Source organism: Primulina huaijiensis, chromosome 18, assembly GCF_012295235.1.
Source record: "Primulina huaijiensis isolate GDHJ02 chromosome 18, ASM1229523v2, whole genome shotgun sequence".
Classification (NCBI taxonomy): domain Eukaryota; kingdom Viridiplantae; phylum Streptophyta; class Magnoliopsida; order Lamiales; family Gesneriaceae; genus Primulina; species Primulina huaijiensis.
Window position 1 is genome coordinate 8,707,120 of NC_133323.1, and position 12,795 is coordinate 8,719,914.

Below are 12,795 nucleotides of genomic sequence, written 5' to 3' on the forward strand. Positions count from 1 at the left end.
TTCTTCCAACTTTACCCTTATATGATACTAATATTACATTTTTGTTTTTTTTTTAAAAAAAAAAATTTTAACACACACTTTTATTTTTATTTTTTTTATTTCAACAATTCAAATATCAATTTAGTCCCTCCATAATTTGTCAAATTTCACTTTAGTTCATCGATAATGATATAAAAAGACTGTTCACACACGCATCGTGTGTGCCGAGTAACTAGTATTAATTAAATATTTATCGTGTATATCATTGTACAATAAATTTTCAAGATTTAATATACATGCGGCATAAAATATCCTAAATATCAGATGTCGTCTATTTAACGTAATATTGAAGAGTGGTACGCATAACCGAATTTGTTTTCCCCTCGGGGATGTCTATGCTAGTGGAATAGTTAAACACAATTCATCAATGATCATGAATTTGATTTTGTTAGACTATATTTTTCAAACGAGTTTGTCGCACGTGATTTGAAGACTACTACGTTGGCCCGAAAAGTTACATGGTGCACGTCAAATGATAATAATGGTAGGTTTCATTGTCATAAAAAAACAGGATGGATTGCATGCAATCTTTAGAGTACTAATTCTGATTTTCGATATTTTTCTTACAATGTTTTTAGAGCTAAGGGGATGTCAATATATAAAATCACATAAAAGCTCACATCACACCGTCTCACAGATCAATTTTGTTAGACGAATCTCAAATTCGACTCGACTCATAAAAAATATTACTTTTACGTCAAAAATATTATTTTTTATAGTAAATATGAATCGGATTAATCCATCTCACATATATAAATCGGTGATACAGTCTCAAAATAAGCTTGCTTTTCAAATTATATGACATAAAAAGTAATTACTTGTACAATTATGCGAAGTAATTTGTTGTAATTTAAAATATATCTTTTTTAGAAAAAGATTGGAGTTTTGGTGGTTTGCTTTTTAGGGATGTTACATAAGATCTTTTAAAGATCTACCATCATAATTAAATTGCGTCGTTATTAATTTTTTTAAAAAAAAATTGTCATTATTAGAGGGAATGAATCCCTCACGGTAATGGCACTGAACCCTATTACATTCAAAAGTCTGTGCCATTTGTTCCAATTCTTAATTTACTCATACCATTTTGCAATTATTATGATTTTCATAAATAAAAAAATAGTAAAGATGAAGATATTTAATTTCTCTTACATTTATGTCACAAGAAAAAATATAATATGTAATCAGGGACGGATCCAAGAATAAGATTTGGGATAAACTTGAACTCAATTTGATAAATTTTATATTTTAAAGGATAATTTTGGATAAGACTAAAATATTGGTCATGTTAAGGGTGTCCAGAAAAATTTTCATTTATATACAAAAATAACAGAATCACTTTTGAATAATGAGAATTAGAATGAGATTGTTGTGAAAAAGTAAAAATTTACGGTAAAAAGTAAAAATCTTAAACTCTCAAAATTATCACACTACACACTTTATAATATTTTTCTCTCAACTCAATTGTCTCAAATCTTTACAAATGGAGACCAATTTATAGGATTTCTTTGGAAAGCAATCCAAAAATAATTTCATCATTACATACATCATCACACACTAATTTTCAATATTCAACACCTAATTTTACCTAATTTTCAACATTCAACATTATAATTTTCAACACAAATATTTCACATTTTCAACACTCCTCCTTGTGATGATGATCATAATACAATGACTGTCTTCATTACGTGTTTTTATACTGCCTCGTTAAAAACTTTACTAGGAAAAACTCATTGGGATAAAAACTATAATAAGGGAAAAAGAGTGCAGTCATGTAAACTCCCCTCTTATTATGACATGAACAATTCTTCACAAATTTCGTAGATTGCGCATCCCAATATTATATATATGCTTTCTGAATATTGTCGTAGGAAGTGATTTTGTGAAGAGATCTGATGAGTTTTTACTTGATTGAATGTGACGAACATCAATATATTTATTCTTCTCAAGCTCCTTGGTGAATGCGAAGAACTTAGAAGGAATATGTTTAGTTCTATCGCTTTTTATGTATCCTTCTTTTATTTGAGCAACACATGCAGCATTATCTTCATATAGTATTACAGGCTTCTCGTCGAATGATAATCCGCATGAGATTTGGATATGTTGGGTCGTTGATTTCAACCACACACATTCACGGCTTGCTTCATGTAGTGCGATAATCTCGGCATGATTTGATGAAGCTGTTACGAGTGTTTGTTTCTGTGAACGCCAAGAAATTGCAGTGCCTCCACGAGTAAATACATATCCAATTTGAGAACGTGCCTTGTGTGGATCAGATAAGTATCAAGCATCGGCATAACCAATTATACTTGGATTAACATCTTTTGAATACAAAAATCCCAAGCCTGTTGTTCCTCGTAGATAACAGAATATATGTTTAATTCCGTTCCAGTGTCTCTTTGTTGGATATGTGCCAAATCTTGCCAATAAATTTACGACAAAAGATATATCAGGCCTTGTACAATTTGTAAGATACATAAGGGCACCGATAGCACTTAGATATGGTACTTCTGGACCAAGAATATCTTCATCATCTTCACATGGACGGAATGGATCCTTTTCTATGTTTAATGATCTAACAACCATTGGAGTACTTAAAGGATTTGATTTATCCATATTAAAACGTTTAAGGATCTTTTCTGTATAATTTGTCTGGTGAACAAATATTCCACATTCTTTTTGTTCAATTTGTAAACCCAGACAATACTTGGTTTTTCCAAGATCCTTCATTTCAAATTCTTCTTTCAAGTATGACACAACTTCTTGAATTTCCTTATTTNTATCAAGTGATCCATATAAGTAAGCTGTATTACATCCATAAGACGCATTTATAAATTTTCAGATACCGCCAGGCTAATCAAATATCGAAACGTAATTGCATCCATCACGGGAGAATACGTTTCTTCATAATCAATTCCAGGCCTTTGAGAAAAACCTTGTGCAACAAGTCGAGCTTTATATCTTACTATTTCATTTTTCTCATTTCGCTTTCGAATAAAACCCATTTGTATCCAACAGGTTTTACACCTTCAGGTGTAAGGACTATAGGTCCAAAAACATTACGTTTATTTAGCGAATCCAATTCAACCTGGATGTCATCTTTCCATTTTATCCAATCCTGCCGATTTTTACATTCACCAAAAGATTTTGGTTCATGATCTTCATTATCATTTATGATGTCGATTGCCACATTATAAGAAAATATATCATCAATTTCTTCTATATCTTTTCGGTTCCATATTTTTCCAGTATTAATATAATTGATAGAGATTTCATGATTCTCGTCAGTTTGTGGTTCTGACAAAACATCATGATCATCATGTGTTTCTTCAGGAACATCATTCTCTATTTTATGATCATTATGTNTGCATCTGGTATTTGATTTGCTATTCTTTGCAAGTGCACAATTTGATGTACATCTTTTTCACATTGTTGTGTTCTTGGATCCAGATGTAACAATGATGATACATACCATGTAATTTCTTTTTCGGTATGTTTCTTGTCTCTCCCTAACATTGGGAAGATTTCCTCGTTAAAATGACAATCAGCAAAACGTGTTGTGAACACGTTGCCTGTCTGAGGTTCAAGATATCGAATGATTGATGGACTATCATAACGATATAAATTCCAATCTTTCTTTGAGGTCCCATTTTCTTTCATTGCGGTGGTGCAATAGGCACATACACCATACATCCAAAAATTCTCAGATGAGAAATGTCTGGTTCTTTACCAAATGCAAGATGCAATGGGGAGTATTTATGATATGCATTTGGTCTGATGCGAATTAATTCAGCAGCATGTAAAATTGTATGTCCTCATATAGAAATAGGAAGCTTTGTTTTCATAATCATTGGTCTAGCAATCATTTGCAGACGTTTAATTAATGATTCAGTCAATCCATTCTGTGTATGTACATGAGCAACATGATGCTCAACAATGATTCCCATAGACATACAATAATCATTGAAAGTCTGGGAAGTAAATTCACTAGCATTATCAAGTCTAATTTTCTTGATTGTATAATCGGGAAATTGATTCCTCAATTTTATAATTTTAGCAAGTAATCTTGCAAAAGCAACATTTCGAGTTGACAATAAACATACATGTGACCATCTGCTGGAGGAATCAATCAATATCATAAAGTATCTGAATGGTCAACATGGTGGATGAATTGGTCCACAAATATCACCCTGAATACGTTCAAGAAACATTGGTGATTCAGTTTGGATTTTGGCTGGTGATGATCTTATAATAAGTTTCCAAGAGAACATGCTTTACATTGAAACTTATTATTCTGAAAATTCTTCTGGTCTTTCAGCGGATGACCATGTGTGTTTTCTATAATTCTTCGCATCATTGTTTAACCAGGATGTCCTAATCGATCATGCCAATTGGTTAATATTGAATAATTATCAACTACTATATTTGATTCAATGGGAATTATATGTGTATAATGCAATCCAGTAGGGAGCATTGGTATTTTTTCAATCACATATTTCTTTCCTAAATAATATGTGGTAAGACACATATATTTCTCATTCCCTTCATTCATTGTTTGAGTATCATACCCATGGGAATATATATCATTAAAACTCAACAAATTTCTTTTCGATTGTGGTGAATACAAAGCATCATTGATCAAAAATTTTGTACCATTAGGTAACAAAAATTGTGCTTTACCACATCCTTTAATCAAGTCTACAGGACCTGATATTGTATTCACCATTGTTTTTGTTGGTTTTAGTTCCAAGAAATATCTTTTATCTCGGAGGATAGTGTGCGTTGTACCACTATCAGGTATGCAAACTTCAGCTTGGTTCATAGCATTTTCCATATTTGAACTTCAAAAAAATATGCAATGAAATAAAATTACTGACAATAAAATACAATACAATACATATTTAAAAATATAACACACTATAAAACATTATCATACGAGTACATAGAAAAATAAAATATTTTACATATTTATTCCACCAGAAAATTGATCATTATCTGAGAAATCAATCAGAAAATCTCCAGCATCAAAATGAGTTGAACCACTCAAAGGTTCACTGTGTTCAGTAAAGTTGGTCTCTTTTTCTTTCTCCTTTATTGATTCTTTATAAAGTTTACAAAGGTGCTCAGGGGCTCGACAAATACGGGACCAATGTCCTGGAGTACCATATCTGAAACAAGAACTTTCAAATCTTTTTGAGTGATTCTCATTAACACTCATATTCTATTGATGCCTTTTCGGTGGATGGTTTGGGACGCTATTTTGAGATGAGTTATATGAGTAACTATCTCGATTATTTTCGAAACCACGGCCGCGTCCACGACCACGTCCATTTCCACGTCCACGTCCACGACCACGACCTCGATTTTGTCATCGACCACAATCTTGTCTATAACTTTGATTTTGGTTTCCATGTTTAAATTCATTTTTGCTTACGACATTTACTTCAGGAAATGCCGTTGAACCAGTGGGTCGTGCCTGATGATTTCTCATTAAAAGCTCATTATTCTTTTCCGCCACAATGAGACAGACGATTAGTTCAGAATATCTCGCAAATCCACGCACTCTATATTGTTGCTGTAGAGTTATATTTGATGCGTGAAACGTGGAAAATGTTTTTTCAAGCATTTCTGATTCTGTAACCTCATGTCCAAAAAATTTTATTTGCGAGATTATTCGATATATCGCCGAATTGTAATCACTTACTTTCTTAAAATATTAGAATCTCAACATATTCCATTCATCACGGGCGGTCGGAAGTATAACTTCACTTATATGTTCCAATCTTTTTTTTAATCCTTTCCACAAAGCCATGTGATCTTTTTCGATGAGATATTCACATTTCAAACCTTCATCAAGATGTCGGCGCAAAAATATTATAGCTTTTGCTCTTTCTTGTGATGAAGATATACCATTTTCTTTAATAGTCTCGCTTAGACAAAATGACTCAAGATGCATTTCTACATCGAGAGTCGATGGCATATAATTTTTCCCCGTAATGTCGAGTGCAACAAATTCGAGCTTTGTCAAGTTTGACATGGTGGTACTAAAAAAATTATGATGCATTTTATTAGTTAATGAATATTGCAATACAAAGTAATGGATAAACAATAAATACAAGTATTCGTAAAAATAAAGAAAACACATGAGGAGGATATTTTCCGATAAATACAAGACTCGTGAGTATGATAACCAAAATAATTAAAAATAACTTTGTGAAAGCCATCTTCTTTTTTCTTCAAAAATTTGATGAAGAAAATAATTTTAGAGAAGAAGAGAAAGTTGGAGTGATTGAATGTGTTTGTGAGATCATATTTATTGGACAAAAACTAGCCGTTTTGTTACCGTTTATGACCGTTGGTGTACAAGAAAATAAATGTATGTATTTGTATAATTTTATGGTAATAATATGGTCTATATAATATTAGTAATGTTTTAAATAATTATGTATATCATATCACAATATTATAATGAGGTGTCATAAGTTATTTTATTTAAAAACCTTATAGAATTTTATACATGTCGTATCCCTTACCGAGAGTGTGAGATGTCGTCTTAACATCCTCCCAGGATTTATAACAAGTTTTTGAAAAATTTATTTTATTATAACATTATATTATATATTAAGTATATACACAATAAATAAATAAACAGTAAAATAAATATTATTACTTTTGTTATATTTTTCTTCTGTTTTGGAGCTTGGAAAAATATGGAGGACTTTTAGAGCTTCGTGCTGATAACGTGTTGTGAAAAAGTAAAAATTTACGGTAAAAAGTAAAAATCTCAAACTCTCAAAATTATCACACTACACACTTTATAATATTTTTCTCTCAACTCAATTGTCTCAAATCTTTACAAATGGAGACCTATTTATAGGATTTCTTTGGAAAGAAATCCAAAAATAATTTCATCATTACATACATCATCACACACTAATTTTCAATATTCAACACCTAATTTTACCTAATTTTCAACATTCAACATTATAATTTTCAACACAAATATTTCACATTTTCAACAGAGATCAATTTATGAATTTGAATCAAATTATGCAAAAATATAAGCAAAATTTGAGATTAAGAAAAAAAACATTATGAAAAATCAATTTTATTTAGAATTTGCCAATCCTCCTTAAATTTTATAAAATCACATATACATATGTGTGGTATAAAATAAAAATAAAAACCTGAAATGAACTTTAGACCAGTGACATCTGCGTCTCAATAAACACAAAAACTTATGTGAGATGGTCTCACTGTCAATTTTGTGAAACAGATATTCTATATGGGTCATCCACGAAAAAATATTAATTTTTATGTCAAATATATTAATTTTTATTGTAAATATGGACATGAATGATCCGTCTCACGAATAAAGATCAGTGAGACCGTCTTATGAAAGACTTACTCCTCAATATAAAGATGACATCAACATTGAAGACTACAAATGGTAACCTCATCAACAAAATATTAAAATAAACAAATCAATTAGGATATACAAGTCATTTACAATAAATATCGAGCCACAAATAAAACATATGCCAAACTATGAAATAAATTAACCAGAACTATGAAAAACAACTTCATTAACCAATTTATACACAAATATGAACAAATAAAATAAAGAACATATATACAAAAAGAAAACCAAAGAACAAAAAGTGGATAGCTTGTCTCTGCAATGACCCACATCGATTGAATTTATACCAATTATTATATATAAAAAAGACTTATTAGAGTCGTTTGGTTTCTCCATTGAATAAGTTGAGGGAGGGTCGTTCGGGACTAAAGCTAACATTTCTTTCACTCAAAAACTCACAAATCCACAATATATCTTCTCTGTCGTGGAATCTTGATCTCTTGTTCTTGGTTTATCATCAGAAAATTGCTGGGTTGGGCTGAGTTAGGTTTTTCACTTAGGTAATTAAAAGTCCTCGCGTAGATATGTCTTTGTTAACGTAATCGAAGTAAATGTCAAATATATTAAACACAATAGGGATCAATACAAAAATATCTATGAAATTTTTTATTTGAAACTCATAGTTCATATTAGTATTTGTGGTCATGGCATACCCGATGCTTCATGCTTGTGTGTTAACAATGAAGCAAACTACTCCTAGATTGATTTTGATAGTTCATATTAGTATTTGTGGTCGTGGCATACCTGATACTTCATACTTGTGTATCAATAATGAAGCAAACTACTCATAGATTGATTATCATAGTTCATATTAGTATTTGTGGTCGTTGTCAGCCACCAACCATATTTATTGCATGTCGGGCAAAAACGTTTATAAAATGTGGGTTGGCGGAAATTTCGTGGATTTCAGATAGAAGAGAAAACGCGTTTTTATACGCGTTTTCACACGGACAAGGGGCTATATAAATAGAGCTCCCCCCTTTATTATGAAATCATCCATTTTTCGAGTTTTCTTTCATCTTATAATATTCTATAATATTTGTGAGGTGTTTGTTCTGCTGTATTAAGAGAGTGTGTGTTCTCTTTGGAAACACAGTGCGTGAGTTGTACACCACAAAATATTATAGTGGAAATTCTTTTCATCTTGTCCGTGGTTTTTACCCTAATAATTTTTAGAGGTTTTCCACGTAAATCTCGGTGTCCGGTTTATTCTTTATTTTCGGGTTTTATTATCTCAAATTCCCGCACGTGGGACCAACAAGTGATATCAGAGCCTTGGTTTAAAATTTCTTAAAATTCTGAGTATGCTATGTGGTTGCAGCCTAGACTGAACTTCCACATCAGAAAGATTTTTTGCGATTTTTTATTTAAGGCGGGATAATTTTGTCCAGTCTACTAAAATTGTTGTAGACATAATGGCGAACAGGTACGAGATAGCAAAGTTCAATGGAAGCAATTTTATGCTGTGGAAAATAAAGATACAAACAGTTTTAAGAAAGGAGAATTGCTTGGCGGCTATTGGAGATAGACCGGTGGGAATTACGGATGATGGAAAGTAGAATGAGATGAATGATAACGCTGTTGCCAATTTACACTTGGCTATAGCAGACGAAGTTTTGTCAAGTATCTCTGAGATAAAAACAGCCAAAGTTATCTGGGATACTCTGACAAAGATGTACGAGGTCAAGTCGCTACACAACATGATTTTCTTAAAGAGAAGGCTTTATACTCTTCGGATGGCGGAATCCTCATCGATGACCGACTATATCAACACACTAAATACTCTATTTGCCCAACTCACTTCGATGGGGGCATAAAATAGGGGAAAATGAACGTGCAGAGCTTCTACTTCAAAGTCTACCAGGTTCATATGATCAACTTATCATCAGCATTACCAACGATATTCTTATGGGCTTTCTAAGATTCGACGATGTCTTAACTGCGGTTCTTGGTGAAGAAAGCCGGCGCAAGAATAAGGAAGATAGGTTGGTAACATCGAAGCAGGCGGAGGATTTACCGATGATAAGAGGAAGATTTATGGACCATGACTCTAGTGGGAGCCAAAGACGAGGTCGATCAAAATCGAGAAGTAAGAAGAAAAATATTTTCACTAATCCTCCCTTCCCGAAAGAAAGAGCGTGAAATTTTTTTTTTCTTTCCGCAGGGACCAGGAGATTTGATCTAGCCGTTCCCCTGCAAACCATTCGAGCTAAAATTGATTATTGTTCTTATATTGTTCGGACTATCTATGGGATATTAGGTATCAAAATTTGGATTTTTCTAGACAAAGAAGAGGAATAAGAAAACTTGACTTGTTTTTCCCATTGATAGAACAAAAAAAGGGAAACTTCTTCGTTTTTTTTCTGATTAATCAAAACAAGCAATTCTAATTTTTAATTCTTATAGGGTTGAATAAAAATCCGATTCACCTTTTGACATATAATTCAGAAGAATATGTGAGTGATTCATACACAGCATTTCTTTCCTTTATCAACAGTTCTACCAATTGATATCGTTACACAAATAATTGAAATTCTATTTCGTTATCTGTATCTTCAATTTTTGGAAACTTATAAAGTTTTTCTGTCAAACCCTGATCAATGAACCTATAAAACCCTTCAAATTGCATCTGATTAAATCCAGGTATTGTAGACATTGCCTGATTTCCATCCCCCAGCATTTTGAACTTACCATTTATAAAAAAATCCCATTATTAGCACATTCTTCATCGAATTAGATAGACGATCTCGTACTACTGTAATTTCTATTCTGTTTACTGAATCACATGAAATTTTACCAAACTACATATTTGTAATAAAGTGTATGAATTACGTATGAACGGAAGAATAAAGAGAATTTTTACTTAAAACTTCAATTGGAAGTTGCAACAGATCCAAATGAAAGGAATTGATAAAACAGTACTAAAAACAGAATTTTTTCACTTGGACCTATTAAGGTTTATAGGGTTTTGTATAGACAAAAAAAAAATAAAAAGATTCAGTATTTACAACTAGAGAAATTTCAACAACATGACTTCCTATATCCACTTATCTTTCAGGAGTATACTTATGCATTTGCTCACGATCATTGTTTCAATAGATCCATCTTTTCGGCAAATCGGGGTTATGACAGTAAATCCAGTTTACTGATTGTGAAACGGTTAATTACTCGAATGTATCAACAAAATTATTTGATTATTTCTCCTAATGATTCTAATCAAAATTCCTTTTTTGGACGCAACAATAATTTGTATTCTCAAATCATATCAGAGGGGTTGGGATTTATTGTGGAAATTCTATTTTCTCTACGATTAATATTTTCTCTAGAAGGAAAAAATAAAAAGATAGTAAAATCTCATAATTTACTGTCAATTCATTCAACATTTCCCTTTTTAGAGGACAATTTTGCACATTTCACTTTTGTGTTAGATATATTCCTACCTCATCCTGTCCACGTGGAAATCCCCACTAAGCATCCATGGCTGAATGGTTAAAGCGCCCAACTCATAATTGGCGAATTCGTAGGTTCAATTCCTACTGGATGCACGCCAATGGGACCCTCCAATAAGTCTATTGGAATTTGCTCTGTATCAATGGAATCTCATCATCCATACATAACGAATTGGTATGGTATATTCATATCATAATATATGAACAGTAAGAACTAGCATTCTCATTGAGACTAGAACTCATAGGGAAGAAAATCTATTTATGGATGGAATCAAATATGCAGTATTTATAGACAAAAGTATTCGGTTATTAGGGAAAATCAATATACTTCTAATGTCGAATCAGGATCAACTAGGACAGAACTAAAGCATTGGGTCGAACTATTCTTTGGTGTCAAGGTAATAGCTATGAATAGTCATCGACTTCCGGGAAAGGGTAGAAGAATGGGACCTATTATGGGACATACAATGTATTACAGACGTATGATCATTACGCTTCAACGGGGTTATTCTATTCCACCTCTTTTTTACTGCTTTAAATGTGTCGGTAAAGGGCACTTCAAGAAAGAGTGTACGAGTATCGACAAGAGTTCTCAAAGAAATGTGGCCAGTACTTCAGGCAGTGGTGAAATTTTATTCAGCAAAGCAGCAATTGTTGCAGAAGGCAGACACAAATTTTGTGACACATAAATTATGGATTCAGGAGTGACGTGACACATGACGTCTCGGAGAGAATGGTTTGACCATTATGAACCAATCTCAGGAGGATCTGTATTCATGGGAAATGATCATGTCTTGAAAATCGCTGGGATCGGTACTATCAAAATTAAAATGTTTGATGGCACCATTCGCACCATACAGGAGGTACGACATGTGAAAGGACTGACGAAAAATCTTTTGTCCTTGGAGCAATTGGATGACATCGAGTGCAAAACTCGTATTGAGAATGTGATCATGAAAATTGTGAAAGGAGCGCTTGTGGTTATGAAAGCGGAAAAGGTTGCTGCAAATCTGTATGTACTTTTGGGAGAAACACACAAAGAGGCAGAACTAGCTGTTGCATCAATTGGTTCAGGAGAATAATTAACAGTGTTATGGCATAGAAAGCTCGGGCATATGTCAGAACGGGAGTTGAAAATTTTCTCAGAACGGAAGCTGCTGCCGGGACTTACAAAAGTGTTATTACCCTTTTGTGAGCACTGTGTTACCAGTAAACAACACATATTAAAGTTTGACACTTCTACTGCCAAGAGCAAAAACATGTTGGAGCTGATTCATTCGGATGTTTGGCAAGCATCGGTTGTATCCCTAGGAGGAGCGAGATATTTTGTCTCGTTCATTAATGATTTCTCTAGGAGATGTTGGGTGTATCAAATCAAGAAGAAATCAGATGTTTTCCAGATTTTCAAAGATTTCAAAGCGCGGCTTGAACTTGATTCTGAGAAGAAAATCAAATGTCTGAGATCTGACAATGGAGGATAATATACCAGTGACGAGTTTGATGCATATTGTCAACATGAATGCATCAAAAGACAGTTCACAACGGCTTACACACCTCAACAGAATGGAGTGGCGGAGCAGATGAACATGACCTTGTTGGACAGAACAAGAGCTATGTTGAGGACTGCGGGTCTAGACAAGTCATTTTGGGCAGAAGCAGTCAAAACCGCTTGTTATATTATCAATCATTCTCCTTCAGTGGCGATTGATCTGAAGACTCCGATGGAGATGTGGACTGGGAAGCCGACGGATTATTCTCATTTGCATACATTTGGAAGTCCTGTGTACGTTCTGTACAATGAGCAAGAAAGATCGAAGATGGATTCGAAATCCAAAAAATGTATCTTCTTGGGTTATGCTGATGGAGTAAAGGGGTTTCGCTTGTGGG

General features: G+C 33.1%; 1 non-coding gene across 1 annotated transcript; it reads left to right on the forward strand.

Annotated features, from left to right (window-relative positions):
• The first annotated feature begins 10,930 nt into the window (after positions 1–10,930).
• TRNAM-CAU (transfer RNA methionine (anticodon CAU)) lies at positions 10,931–11,004 on the forward strand. The gene has a single exon. It is a non-coding gene; the product is annotated as a tRNA-Met (tRNA).
• The last annotated feature ends 1,791 nt before the right edge of the window (positions 11,005–12,795 follow it).